This window comes from Trachymyrmex septentrionalis, unplaced genomic scaffold (genome assembly GCF_001594115.1).
Source record: "Trachymyrmex septentrionalis isolate Tsep2-gDNA-1 unplaced genomic scaffold, Tsep1.0 scaffold42, whole genome shotgun sequence".
Taxonomy (NCBI): domain Eukaryota; kingdom Metazoa; phylum Arthropoda; class Insecta; order Hymenoptera; family Formicidae; genus Trachymyrmex; species Trachymyrmex septentrionalis.
Genome location: NW_017305590.1, coordinates 1,039,697 through 1,056,256, shown reverse-complemented (window position 1 = coordinate 1,056,256; position 16,560 = coordinate 1,039,697). Strand labels below are relative to the sequence as shown.

The 16,560-nt window shown below is 31.2% G+C and overlaps 1 long non-coding RNA gene across 1 annotated transcript in view; it reads right to left on the bottom strand.

Moving 5' to 3' along the window:
* Positions 1-16,360, bottom strand: part of LOC108751225 — a 68,714-nt gene extending 52,354 nt beyond the window's left edge. Inside the window, exon 1 of the long non-coding RNA XR_001939472.1 lies at positions 16,165-16,360. This is a non-coding gene — a long non-coding RNA (uncharacterized LOC108751225). The remainder of the gene's footprint in view (positions 1-16,164) is intronic.
* Positions 16,361-16,560: the final 200 nt, after the last annotated feature.

Here is a 16,560-nt window from a genome sequence, read left to right as displayed (position 1 = left end):
CTTCCAAGCAGCTCGCCTACTACCAAGTCTATCTACAATTCTGTCTGTTATTCTCGTTCCTTTTCCGGACGCGCCTTCATCTTCTTTCAACCCCTTCTTCGAAGAGCTTCACCGGTTCCTGGATTATGTCAAGGCTTAGGAGGTGGGCTTAGCGATTATCCCGACGGAAGCCCGAGGAACCCTTCGCATGGAGTAATTATTTGAAATTTCCGTTCGATATCCCTTGAGAGGCGCAAGAAACTTTATTTGACCGCGATTAACTCTCTCTTCACACAACACATAGCGATGCGATCGTTCTTGTCTTACGGAAATGAATGGTGCTGACTGAAGGATACTTGTTCTCGTGAGTTTTGTATAACTTTAAAAGAATAATTTCCGATAATTTACTCTCCGACAACAACTATTCAGCAAGTTAATACTAAAAATTTTATATCCTCAAACATAAAAGTAGTTATTAAGATTTTCATTGTGTAGTATATTCATCACAGTTTTTATCTTATTATAAATTTCTGATTTAAAGTTTTGTATTGCAAATTTATAAGACGTTTTAAATAAATTGCTTTGATAATCATGACTAATCAAATTAGTTCCACTGGACTAATTTAATCAGCAATCATGATTATTAAAACGATTTATAAAAACATCTTAAAATTGAAATATAAAATTCATTGAGGTAAAAAATTATTATAATAAAGTAAAAGCTAAGGAACGTATGTAAAACTTTCAACATTAGAGAAAAGCTGATACTGATTCTTTAGCTTTTCTAAAAAAAAAAAGAACTCTTATTTCTCAAAAACTAATCATTATACTTTATTAATATTGATAAAAACATAATATATTCAGATAATTAAAGAAGTAAAAATCATAATTCATATATTTGTGTATACAAAATGAGCTAAAAACGAATTCTACAAATAAAATTCTTACGATTTTCTTTTGCAAATTACGTAGTGGCTATATTATTGACAATATCACATCGTTAAGTTTACTAAATCAGTTTTATTTATATTTTTTCTTTCTTATTTTATTCATAAAACGTTTTTAAATGTTATATAAAATCGGAGTATAAACTGGTACATCCGTCTATAAGATAGATCGTAAGCTAATATAATATTTATAGTGCTGTGCTATAGTGTCAAATTAATCTTATCGGAGCTGAAGACAATCTTATGGGAAAATTCTCAAAAGTAGAAATTGTAGCGTTACACGTTTGCATCTTTCAGAACAGTATAAAGTATGTATATAAATTAATAAAAAACGTTTTATATAGAAGCGAAAAAAAAGATTCCAGAAAATCTTATATAGATCAATTTGTAGATATTTTGCACGGATGACTCCTGTGAAAGAAAAAAATAAAAATATGTGGCATTACTGCCTACTGTATTAGTTTTGAGGCCCATTTTGTGACGCTCATCTTGTTTGCTGATCTTGTAAAAAAAATTAATTATCACAAAATTGCAAAAAACATTATTATAATGATTATATGATAGAAGACACTTTTTAATTTGTATTTATGTTTGTAAAGTTATATTTTTAATTTGTATTTAAAAAATATTGTCCAAAAACAAAATCAATCTCAATAATCGTTCTCTATTGTTATTGTATCTCTAAAATTATACAGAATATCTCACTAACAATAACTCGATGACCATGAGAATATAATAAAAAACCATAAAGTATGCAGTCATAACGAGATTATGACTTGTACTGAAGCATATAATTGACAGAAATTAATTACAACGGGGAAAGGTACAGGCATTCTGTATTTGTCGAGCTAATGTACAAAACACACTAACTCGATGTATTTTTTTTCTATTATAAATGGGTTTGCGTTGTAGCTCCATATTTCTGGTAATACGATGTTTACGTTATGCACATCCATTTGCAAATTCCACGAATATTTATTGAAAACCGCTTTATGTAAACAAGCAGCATTTTGTATTGTTTTCTATCATCAAATAATATTTACCATTTTTTGAAGTTATTTCACTTGTTCGCTTTGTGAATATGTATTATTGAACTTGCGACCATTGAATGAACATTTATAAGAAATAAATGCCCGAAACAATTATAGATTTATCAATCAACTGAGTCAACACACCAATGATTGTGTAGCAAGTAAATTGCGGTTATAATCCAGAATTTATATACACGAAAAAAAAAAACAAGAAATAGTAAATAATCAACAAGATTAATCATCTTCGTAATAAGTATGTCGATTCCAGATAAATATAATATTTCATCATCGTAAAAAGGGATATTAAAACCATTTAACCAGATAACCGATAACAAATGGAAATGCCGTATAAATCAAGCTTGTGAATTATGTTTCGGACATCTCATTATTAAAGAAAACAATGTTTTTTGTTATATTGCAACACGTTTGCGTAACTTGTGACTAATCTTATCGTACTTCAAAAATCTAAATTGCAGAAGTTGTTGTGTTTGTCTTATGAAGTTATCTAAAGTACATACAGATGTGCTCTTGTTTTTGCGAAAAATACGTATATACAAGCGATTCTTGTCTCTAAAGCAAGCAGAATGCATAAACGCCATGTAGTTATTCTTGCGAGAAAACTAACAATCTGTCGTAGTTCTACGAAAACGGGTCTTTTCCAAGGGAAGCAAAAATATGGTCATAGAAGAGTAGCTAGGGAAAAAGTACGAGGGTGATGGTCACTGGGTTGGCAATAGTCGTTAAGAAAGAAAGGGGAACATAATGCCCACTGTGGTTGCACCGAGTTTTGATTAATTGTGCACGGCGTGGAGTTACGAATGGTCGAATGAGCAAGATATGTAGTAAATCAGAAAAATCTGGATTTCTTGATAAATTTATAAATAATTAATAAAATTGTTATAGCAGATCACAACAGTTATTCAATAATAAATATCTTTCTTTTATAATTTAAATTTTAAGCATAAAACTGTATATACTTTGTTCAATTAATTTTAAGCAATATATTTTAGAAATATAATAAACTTATTTTGAAATTTTAATAATTATTAATACACATTTAATAAATAGATACAATAAATAAAAATAAAAGATCAGCTACGAATAATTAATAGCTTCCAATGTTATATTCAACGAGTACCTTAAAAAAGTCGAATTTTAAATTCTTCAAAGTTCTAATTTTCCTATTTTTATATTCACAAAAAAAAAGCAAAAACAGTATTATTTTAAGACAAATTCATATTTAATACAATAATATGATTAAATATATTACATTATATACACATGTTATATTAATATTACAGAGAGTAGTAAAAATGCTATCAATTTAATACAAGTTTTTCCTATTTAAACAACTATAAAAAATTATTTTGTTCTTTTGAATTTAAAAGTTATTTAAATAATCCGTACGGATAAAAGATAAATTACTTATTGCGAAGTCACTTAAATATTCCTCGCGTTACTGTTTTTTACGTATAAATATCGAAGTTAGCGACGCAAAATTGTAGAGAGACAGAGCTATTTTCAGGTCTACGAATTATCCAGCTGTCGGGAATTTAAGGGTGCTTCGGTACGATGCGGTTTCGCCGCATCGACTATCCTGAGATCCCCAAGTCGGTACTGCTTCATACAGTACGGTACACTGTAGACCCGGATTATGGTGTAATGTGTGAACCGACACCTTGACTACCTCGATCTCCTTTAACCTCCGCGTCTGTCCGCGGAGAAACAATCTCGTCGTTCCTGCAACCGCGCTTCTCGAACCTTTCGACGCGACGAGAGAAAACCCTTTTCCCGATCTAAGGGTATTCGCCCGTAGTAACTCATTTCCTCTTGTTAGCTGGGTCACTTAAGCTCAGTTTCCGCCGGAAAGTGTTATCGATCTATGCCCGCAAGCCCTCGGAACTCTGACCGCGGCTCACCATCGTTGCTTGTATACACATACATATTGAATATATATACTTGGGGTAATTAATGCTTGATCATCATTTTAAAACTCTATAAACGATTAATAAATTCGAATCGGAAATTGTAGAAGTCCTCACAAGTAGAGGAAAATTATTGATAATGATATAAATATTTCATAATATAGCCATATATTAAGGCTCTTAAATGTATGTTTTATTTTATTTATAAAAATCGCTATTTTTAGTTAACAATATTACATTGATGCTTAACAAACCTCTTTTTTTAAATACGATTAAATAAATGATTATAATAAAATATCAATCGAGAAAATTATTAATAAATGGGTATTCAATTTTTTGATATCAATGCATCAATATTGTACAAAAACGTTACTTAATGCGGATTAAGATTAAACTTCAGCTTTTCATATGTAGACTTTAACAAACTTTGTCATTCTAAGTTTTAACGGGGCTTTATTTATTATAGAATAATAGCTAGTCTAAGAATATAATTATAGGATAAGGTGATACAATTTCGAACAAGATATATAATAATTCTGAATGAAATAAGGTTTGAATCCAATTTTCGAGATTTAAGTTTGATTCTGGTTCTCTTAGTATTTTCCATACAATGAGATCAAAATTACCAAACTTGAACCTCGAATTCAAATTCCAATTTTACTTCAGAATTATATCATGTGAATTTCATTTTGAAATTGAACCACTTTATTCAATATAATCTGAATAATATACCTAGAATCGAACGATAATTAAGCATTGATGATGTCAAGTAGAAAAGAAATTCTTGTTTTATGTTCACATTTCCTGGGGACAACAAAAGCGCGTTTCGCAGGTAGTGCGATATCAAGTGAGCATAAGCGATATTTTAGAAAACAGTATTGCGATCGATTATACGAATTGTATAGTGCTCCGGAAATATCAACCGTCTAGATCCGGAAGACCCTTGTCAAAATATTAAACCTTCCTCGGGGTCGAGTTTCAAATAGCTTTACCATCATAACGAATGCGATCCTCCTCGCGGGTAGATCGCAAGAAAGCAGAAAGACACAGTGAGAGGGTTAAACCGGCTGGTATCACTTTACAACGGCTTTCCATGGCGCGCCCCTTCCTGCGAGGTACCGTATCTCCATTTATTTTTGTTCCATCTTTGAAATCATACACCCTTTATTATGCTGCCGTGCGGAACTACAGGTATATGACATATTACGTATAGATATCTCATAAAAACTTTGCTTTAAAAGCGTGAAGAAATATTCAAGAGCAATAACAAAAAAATCCAATGATAAGACAATGAAGAAAAAAAATCTAAAAAAGACAAGATCTAAAAAAAAATGTTTATATTAAGGACCGTTTTATATAATATATTGTCACAAAATTATTTTCACTAAATGCAATGCGTATATCATTAATTTGTCATTGCTTTGTAAAAAAACGTAAAAAATGTTTAATGTAAGAATTAATGTAATATGGTAGAAAACTTTCACATTTTACATCAAATAAAATACCCAATATATATATCATAATCGATATGAAAATGTAATATTTATCTAATTATCACCTGCAAATGTTATTTACTAAAGCTAAGTGATAGTTTCATATTGTTGCAACTCAAAATAATACCAATTATATACACATATTATAAACTTGGTATTACAGTATTAATATTATCGTTACTAATGAACCGTAGCGAAATCATAGCGTATGCAATGCATTGGAAATAACATATTGCACTATTCATCAAACATGCTAATCGTTAATGCATACTAGTTGTTATTGATTAACACTGTATTAATTAAAATTGTATAGCAGATTAAAAATAGATAACGTGCGTGATACGAAAGTGTAAATAATGATCAACTGCTTCTATTTACATATTGACTTGAATAAAAAATCTACACGTAAAAATCATATACGTTACATTTATATAATCATAATGATTCACATGATTATTATCAATAAAATTTTAGTATTTATCAAACTAATATATAATTTATTTAGGAATATATTTATTTAGGAATGTTTATTTACGAACATGAAATACATGAAATCAAAATTGAAAATAAACAAAAATATAAATTCCAGAATATAACATAAAAGTTATATAAATAGAATTTTCTACTAAAAGAGGGATATTCATTTAAATGTAGAGATAAGTAAATTATGTAAACAACTGTAAATAATAAAAAAAATAATTGTAAACTAACTTAAATTAAATGTAAGTAAAAGTAATATGATCGGTTAGACGTTAGATAATTGGTTCTCTTTTTTCTCTGTTTTTTTTTGCTTTTATCGCTTTATAAAGACCAGTTTTCTAAGCTGCGTATATGTGCCTACTATAATTACGCACACATTCGCATACAAGGTATCCCTGTAACGCGATCCCGCAAAGTAAGACTTCTACGCTCTTTGTCAAACTTGTCCCAATATTTTGATTTCATTTATCTTCTGTGTTGCGGCTAAACGCTTCCGGCAGCATAATGGAATTTCCGCTTTCTTCCACGCGTTGGTAATTCAAAAGGAGATCGCTGTTTTCGTATACTCGCGAACCACTTACAATGGAAGTCAAAAAGATAAATAGGACTTTACGTTAACTGAGAAAGAAGCGATTATTCAAACTTAATATCGACAGAAAAGAAAAATTTATCCAACTTTTAAAAATATCGATTTCAAAGTTTATATCGTGACCGAATGATGGTTAAATAATATAATCAAACGGAATTACAATATTATATAAACTATAATATGTTTCGGTAGATACATGTTATCATAATCCAATATATATTATAGTATGTTATATAAATCCAATATAGATTATATTGCATATCGTGATAATATGTGTGTTTGCCAAAACATACTAATTTTCAAGATAATGTATAGCGAAGATTAAGATAGATAAATTTGCGAATTGTACTCAATTGATTTTTCTCTGAAATCGCATTTAATACGAATGTAATGTCAATGGTTTTATTATAGTATGCCAAAAATTTCAATACAACCAAGATTCGGTTGCTACGTAATCAACTTCAACGCATGTTATACAATCGTCTAATATTTATAAGCAATAAATGTTCGCGTTATTCATGAAAAAGTAATTAATTTTCGTGTAGATATAGTCGGTCTCTAGAAATATCATACGGGTAAAAATCTACGATAACAAATTTTAGTCGTTATTGCTCGGTGCTCATATATGCATGCTCTATTTTTATTTATTCCTGTTTTTTTTTTTTTTTTGTAAAAGGTGAAACCCACCATTGGCGCGAACTGATCGCCTCGGCGAACGCGCGTAACGTCGGTTTTTATGTTTTTACACTATGAGACTGTCGCTTACTTTTAGACCATATTCTTTTTCGTTCTGAAGCTTAAAATATTCTGAAACAATTTCTCTTGGGTGTGATATGATATTCAAGGAAATAGGAAAAAGTAACGAGCGTAACGTAATTAATAAATAACAGGTAACCGCTGCCATTTCTTCTGCCTAACCGTTTTAGATTAAACATGCGAAACAGCTCTTGGAAATGTTCAGCGTACGTACACAGATGCGTGTAAACGTTTCATGTACATGATATAGCCAGGTAATGCTAACGACGCTGACGAGATGTAACGTTATTTAATTGAAATGTCATTGAGTGAGTACAACCTTGACTTATATATGCTTCTCTCTCCATCACCTTCCTTCATTTACGAGAAGTGTACTTGTGCTTTCGTGTTAATAGACTCTATCTAATAGCACTTGAATTTAATATAGTATTGTTGAAAGTTGCCCGATATGCGGTAACACGAACTTTTGGTAACATTCGAGTGGTGTAGCATTAAGTTCTACGAGGTCGTCGCGCTCGGTCTAGAATTGAATAGAGCTGCGTGTTATAGAAACCGAGCAATTAACCGTTTTCATTCGACCGATGCCCCGTTGCATGTCCCTGAACAAAACAAGGTGACCACACTCATAGGTTCGTCTAGGTTCATCTAGACCGCACCGTTGTCCGCCTGCTCGCACAACCCAAATCGCTACAGGGAACACTCTAATTCGTTGCAATCAGGAGAACCTTCGCTACTGTTTGCCTACCTTGTTGTACCTCTATTAGTTCCGCGTCAGAAAGCATGCTCACGTGATTTGTATCCACGATCTGCGACCACGTCTAATCTAGAAACGCGTGATAAGTCCTGCATTCGAAGAAGGAACCCGTTCGACTGTTTTTAGGCGTTTTTAAAGTCTTGTCTTGTGCATTGTGAAATTTATTTGTATTTTTATCTAAAGAAACAACAAAATGTACATGAGAAACGTTCACAAACATATCCAAGTTTTCTATAATATTTCCGCAAACATCCGTGAATTGTTTTTAAAGCGTTTTTAATATCAAATTGATTTTGTAAAGTTCTTAAATAAACTTTAAGTAGTTTCTGAAATTAAATTAGAAAAACGTTAAAAAGAATCAGAAAAATTTGCTCTTTACACTTACTAGACTTTAATTAAAATAAAAATTGAATTTGATAAAATTTTTCTTACATTTATAAATATAGTATGCAAACGAAGAAGAAAAATGTTCAAAAAATTTCTGAATTTTTTTCCAAATTAATTAATCTCACATATAATTTAGAATGTGCATGTTTCTATTTCTCTTTCTTTCAAATATTGACTATACTAATTATAATAAATAATTCTCTCTATTATAATTATAATAAATAATTATAATAATAAATTCTCTTTTAAATGCAGATATTAATCATTAATAGTAATAAGTATTTTTTCGTTAGTTGTGCTCAAACGTTACTTTGTAAAATATGAAAAGTTTTCTTAATGCGATCGACGAACATTAGCGCAATTCTTGGGAGCGCTAGAATTCTCTCGTTAACTCTTAGCGCAAATGCAGTATTGTTTTACAGACTCTTCGAGTAGCTAACGAACTTCTACCAATATCATTCCCTCGCACGTCGAAACTTAATGAGTCGTTATTACTTTTAATACTTGGTAACAGCGGGCGATATCAAAGAGGCCAAATCGCGACTCTCACGCCGAAAGCTCGCGTCAAGAAAAGCGCGATCGAGAACTTTGGTCATTACACAAGCTTGTGGAACAAAAGAAAGAAATAGTTCAGCCGTGGAATTGCTCAGCCTAAACGAGCACCCCTCGAAAGGCGCAATTGCGCTTGTCAGAACTTGTCGGGCATCGTGATCTCGTAACTCTCGTCTCGCCTTAGTACCGTCATTGATTTCTTCTAAAAGTCGATCTAAGGAACCGATTAGCGATATTCTTCCATCTTACTCGCAGACACGTCTATTTTTGTTGAACTTTCACATGATTGTAGCGAAATTCAGTATATTGTTAAAGAAAAAATTAAAATATTGTATTTATATATAATTTGAGATGTAAATTTTGGTAAAATATTTTAAGTATACATTTATTTTTAAATAATATAATTATTTATTATTGTTACATTATTCTTTCAACTCTACATTTGTGATTTTTTATCAATTATTTTATAGTAAAATACAAATAATAAAATATTATTTATATACACTAAAACAATTTTGGTTATTTTTAGTCCAATAAATAATCGTTAATCAATGTCCGATTTAATGCAGTTAATTCATTGATACACAATAACTGGATTCATTTATGTAACATATTTATTCTTGCAATGAATTTTAGTAATAGTTTTATAACCTAAATCATTATGAGAATTCATTGGACTAATTTTCATTATTTCAATAAATATTTTATTGTATTTACGTATAGTTTTCAGAGCAGCCAAATAAATTATTAGTTCTAAATGAATGTAACAGTTTCTGTTTGAAGCTTACTTTAAAAAGCGTGACATCAATAATTTTAATTTTTCCTTGAATAAGAAAAGCATGGTTATTTTATAGAATTTGTATAGCATAAACAATATGACATATAAATATATGTATAAAATATGTATAAAATGTTGTATACGTATTCGTAATATATAAAATATTATTGCGATTCGATCTTTCCTAAATCTTAACTAGAAAATATTTTATTTTTGTCATGAAAACATAAATACATTCCGTATTGAAGGAGCGACTTGACCCGAATCGATAGCAAATTATTATTAATAAGGTTTAATTTTCATTGTTAACAGCTTGAATGTTTTATTAAACATAACTCATTTTGATAGCTTCTAATTGTATATTTTTTATAACACGGTTGCAATTCCTTATTTGCGGTTTATAGTTTTGTAATCTTCTTTTTCTTTTTTCTAATTATAGGGCCACCCGATTATTATTTATATTAAATAAAAGTGCGCCAAAGCAAATTAATCTCATCAACAAAAATATTGAGATCTTTGGATTTCCAACGATAAGGATGAGGGAAGATTGTCGTTGGATCGTACATGAAACAATAAGTATTTTATTCGGACAGATGAGTATGCTCATGGGGAAAGTCCTCGAGAGTATGCTGCGGACTGCATTCGGCGAAATTGGAATTTAAATTTATTGCCGCGTGCTTACGTTTACTGCCGCAGTTTGCCACCGAGTAGTGTTTGTTTTATGACAATAACTTCACGAGATTTGGCCAAGATTATGACTCGCGATAATAATAATATACACCAGTGAAGAAAAGCAAGGCATCGCGGTAAATAGCATGCAGCGCGAGAAGTTACATAATTATCGTTGAATGAATAGCGCAGCGAAATGAGAGGATTTTGTGAAAATTATATTACAGAATGTTATTTCTCTTTGTTATTAATCGAGATCTTTCAGTATGTTCTTATACGTAGGATACAACTGACAAAATATTCGGCACGTAAAAATAACTTTAAAGAAATCGCGAAAATGTTTGTATAGACATATTCTAAACATAAGAAAATGAGAAATTAAAAATTAATTATGACAGTAGCAATACATTATGGTAAATATAATTATTAAATATATTTACACTTTTAAAGGCTTAATAATATAAACATACAATTAAAGAGCATACAGTCACAATTTGAGATGTTATTAGAACTTAACAACATCTAACATAAACAAAAACCTATAGACGTTTCAGTCAAATTTTAACCATTATCAGTACAATAATGCATTGATGTTACAATATAGTATAGATTATATTATACTATATTGTAACATTTATGCATTATTGTACTGATGATAGTCAAAACTTAACTAAAACATCTATAGTTTTTTATATCTTAAAGTATTAATTTAAAATATATTATATTTTGTTCTAATAATATCTTGAGTTGTGACTGTATGCTCCTTAATTGTATGTTTATATTAAATATATAATAGTAATATCCAAGAAGTAGTTATAATTTTAATATACTCGTAAAAGTTACTTTTATACTATATATTCCGAACCTCCACAATATGAATTGTATTTTAAATTTAATTCTACAGTAAACGCTTCTATTTCAAATGAATAAATTTTTCACAGCATCTTAAACGGGATACATTCTTCACAATACCTTACATTTACTAACAATTATCGGATAACAAATAAAACTAGGAATTAAGAAAAGTATTGGATAATCCAAAGGAATCTCGCGCATTTTTCCCGTAATGGCAGAGGATATTTTTCCTAAAACATTCTGCCAAGACGTCACAAACGGATAAAAGGAGAGCGACTCTCGACGAAGAAGTAGTGAACTCGAGATCTGTGCAGTCGAGCGTTAGCCCGGAAAATCGACAGTTTCTTCTATTTGCCAGCTCGCGCTTTTAAGATCAAAGAATGAGGCTTTAATTAGTAAAAGAACAGCGACCTCGTTGCGCGAACGTCTCTTCGTTCTCACGTTTATATACAGGGTGTGACGGGTTAATCACGTCTTTCTTCAATAATGTTATAAGAACAAGAATTATGCGCAAGAATAATAAAGACAACGAAGCTTTTATCAAACGCGATGTCTGCCGGAAAATGACGTTAGAAAATTACAAAGAAATAAAATTCTAAACTTTACAGTCTTAAACTTATATATTCAATACATATTGAAAAGTTAGAAGAAATTATAGAACAATAAAGTTTAAAGTAATATGATTTGAACAAATTAAGAAATTGTAAATTTTTAGGCTTATAAAATAAAAATAAATTTACTCAATTCAATTCATCTTTTTTAATTTCACGAAGCTTTTCATTACTAAAACAATACCGAGGGTCTTGTTCGATATTTTGCTTAAGGGTTCAAAACTTTTAGTTACTTTGCGGAACGTGAATTCGACGTATTCTCTCTCGAGAATACCTCGATACCATAATATTACTGAATTAATGGTAGTAACTTCAATTATCTTACACGATAGAATGTGCATATTATATATTATTGAAACATGTCTTTCGAATTGTCGGAATACGTTCGAAATGTAATTTGAATACTTTTATTAAATAATATCCGTCGTGAGAAATGGATTATACGAGTTTGATTAGACACACCCAGTATATACACATAAAACAGAGTAGCGCTTTCGCCGCTTTCGGTCGAGAAATTCTTACGTCTTGAAGGAAAGGGCGCCCGTATAATATCGTTTCTATATTCCTCGTCTTTCTCGACCTTAAAACCTTAGCTAGCCCTATGAGAGCATTATAACGTAGCGCTTTGTACTCGCGACAGATTAACAATCGGAAGTTAATTTCTTAGTGAGTTCTATGTGTATGCAGACGAGACACGCTTTATCTCTGCGTAATCAGAGTACAAAAGCTACGCTCGCAAGAAAAAGAAATTGGACTGCCAAATTGTTCGCGTGAATTTTTAATTCTATCACATTTTCATGACTTTCTCAAATCCTCTTGTGGAAATCGCACGAAAAAGCAACAATGTCTGTTAATTCGCGAAGATACAAAAACCACATACGTAAAAAAGGAGTCGCCAATTTTCACGTGAATTTTTAATTTTATCGAGTTTATCATAACTCCCAAATCTTCTTATGGAAATCATGGAAAGTAAAGCTTGAGGTACAATTAAAAAGTACAGGCAACAGGAACAAAGAATAAAAGATTTCAATCTATCAGAAATTATATGTTCTGGTATACATAATGATTTCTGGTTGAAATTTGTTAGTCCCTGTTTCTATTGTTTGCGCTTTTTAATTGAGCATTAAGTTTAATAATGTATGTTTTTTAATTCGACAAGGTATAAAAATCCCACAAAAAAGAAATCACCAATTTTAAAGGAATCGGAAATTTTTTATTTTAATTCTAAACTTACCATATAAATCATTATTCTCAGTCTTATGGAAATCACGTAAAAAAGTAAGTGTTTGTTAATTCGCCATGATACGAAAATCATACATAAAAAAAGAATCATTTTCATATGAATTTTTAGGGAGGATTCCGTTTGCCTACAAATCTATTATTTACAGTGTCATTTGCTTACATTACTTTTGCCTACAGTTCGATAGCTTATATGTAGTATTGCCTACAAGCACTTTTGCGCACAAATAGAAATTTTAGAAACGGAAGTACTTTTGCCTACATGTATTATTGCCAACAAACACCTTTGTGCACAAATAAAAATTTTCAGAGAAATGTCACATTTGACTACATGTACTATTGCCAACAGCTCGATTGTCTACATGTATTATTGCCTACAGCACTCTCCATTACCTACAAGCACTTTTGCGCACAAATAAAAATTTTAGAACCAGTATTACTCTTGCTTACATGAAACAAAGGAAAAGATAAAATAGTATTTAATGGCAAATAAAATGCATGTAAGCAATAGAGCTGTAGGCAATAATGTTTGTAGGTAATCGAGCTGTAGGCAATAATACATGTAGGCAATAATATATATAGACAATAATACTTGTAGGCAAAAGTAAATCCATTTTTAAAATTTTTATTTGTGTGCAAAAGTGCTTATAGGCAATCGAGCTGTAGGCAATAATATATATAGACAATAATACTTGTGTGTGTGTGTGTGTAGGCAAAAGTAAATCCGTTTCTAAAATTTTTATTTGTGCGCAAAAGTGTTTGTAGGCAATTGAGTTGTAGGCAATAATACGTTTAGGCAACTGTACGAATTGTAGGCAAAAGTGATGTAGGCAACAGATTTGTAGATAAAAGGAATCCTCCCAAAGTATAAATACACAAAAAAGGAGAATAATTTTTATATAAATTTTTAATTTTATCGTATTTAACACAATTCTCAAATCTTCTTATGGAAATCACGTAAAAAAATATCAATGTCTAATTATTTCCCAAGATGTAATAATTATTGTATACCAGCAAAAAAAGAATCAATTTTTGTTACTTTTAATTCAAATTTTTTATTCAATTTGATATATTACGATTCTCAGGTCTTTTTATGGAAATTATATAAAAAAGCAAGAATATCTGTTAAATCGATCGGCTGTGTATTCAATTCCCAGTATTCAATTCCCAGTATCTGTGTTATTTAATTCCCAGTGTCGATTAATCGCTGCATATTACTACTAGATATCATAACGTATAGAATCATTATCAGAGATAATTTTGTGAATAATAAATGCGTGCAATAATGGACTTATCAGACTACATCATTCTCGACGCGTCGCCAGCAACTATTAATTCAGCGTGTATCTTTGCTTCTTCCTAGTGTCAATTAATCGTTGCATATTACTGTTATAACATATGAAATTGTCAGATCATAATCTTGCGAGTAATAAATGCAATAATGAACTTGCCATTAGACTCTCCGTCGTTCTCATCGCCGGCTGCGTCGTCCAAACCAATTTCCGTTCAATAATTATACGCGCATTGATATGATATACTTTCAAAAGTGACATATGAGTCGCATCTGCTTATTAATTATTCATCAAGTAACTCTTTCAATGCGTTGCGTGTCGCTACTTGCCCCGATTAAACATAATTCAGGCGATAGAATCTGATGCCTTGGGTGGCCATGTCCCTGCTGATCGCGATGCGAGTTGAAGAAGGTGTTTCTCGCATGTAGTACATTTTAATTATTAATGTGCCCGAAATCGGTTTGACACCTCCGTGCAGTTAAATTGGCGAGAAAAACACGATTCAAGACATGGGGCCGGTTTCACAAACATCAATTACTTAAACGGCGTTTAACTGATCAATCGCATTCGCTGTTTAATATAATTGACCAGTCAAAAGGTCCCCCCCACCCCCTTTACTTCCGACGGTTTCTTGGGAAAATTTGTTTCGACATCCAAAGGATCTCTTTTTTTTATTTTGATACTATTATTAGAGTGTCAAATAACTATTAAAATTGTGTTTTACTAATATTTTTATATTTATGTCTTATTGATTTCGATACTTTCGTCCAAATTAATAAGTAGGTATATATATTCTACAAATTTAGGCTGCGGTTAATTTTGACACTCACGCTCTTTAAGCGATTATAATTATCATTCTGTCTTTATTATTCATTAAACGTAAAATAAGAATAGAAATACTGTAAAGCGCTGAAAGCGTAGCCTTGAGCTAATTTTTTATTTTTAAATAATAGAAAAAATTGAAAAATTTTACACACGTCAGTGTCTCACGTCATGTCTTAACGTCTACTGTGTTCCCAGATTAGACAATTTTTAATTAAATCTACTAAAATTCTCTAGTTTAAATAATTCTAGGAATTCTAATTAATACAATCAGAATCTCCTGGTTTATCCATTTTTAACCAAACATTTTTCTCACTGAGTGAACGCTAATCCCGTGCCATGACCGCAAATTTATTTGCAAATATAAAGATGCAAATTAAATTGCAGAAGATATAACAAATATTTCTTCTTTTTTGTACTCAATATATAAAAATTATTTGCAACAAATGCAAAATATTTGTCAAATATGCAAATTGCTATAAACAGTAAACAAATTTGATAATTAATTGTGTAACCTTTCGCGATTATAGCAATTTTTTCTCTCAGTGAAGGCAATCGGATGACGTTTCCAAATAAAGCCTTAGAAAATGCGTTCTGAAATGTATTGAGCATGTATTGAACGTATCCAAGGCTGCCATTTGACGCTCATAAATTGCGTTAATGTTCTGTAATATTCTAGGAATCATTTCAATCTTGAGTTTTCCATTTCACATATGATGTACTATTTTATTCTTCTTGTTCACCGAATATTAAATGATATATCACGCACATCATGCATAAAACGAAACGCATCTCTTATTATTAAAGGATGTGTTAAACAAGATAAGTATAAGAAAGAGAGGATGATATTTATACGTCGATTTATGTCATTAACTCAAAAGCATCCATTTAGCTTTACAATATTGACAATCTTAGCACCCGTAATATCAGTAATGTAAACTATTTTCAGTACATTTCAGAACGTATTGAACGCAAAACTTTCGGATACGAATCTCATACACTTACGTGGCGTAAACGATCCGAACGGATGGCAAATTCACAAGCTCTGCGAAAGCGTTACTTCTCAGATCACGGATCTACGACGATCGATGTTGATCAGTTGATACAGCGCAATACGTAGTGCCATGTGAAATTCATACGCAGCGATGCGTATTCAACCGTTTCACTCGTATGTGCGATTCGGATCTCGGTCGATGGCGCACTTTCCCGCACCGTCTCGGGCGTCTCCGTTGTTTCCGAGAATTTCGAATCACGCACAGGACACGCGCCCGTAAACAATACCTTGTCGTTCTCGCCCGAAGCACATTTCGCTTCCGCGTGCGGTATCAGTGATGCGTGTTTCGGAAACAGTGACGCATTTATTCGAAAACATCGCGTCGCGCCGTTTTGAATTTGAGACGC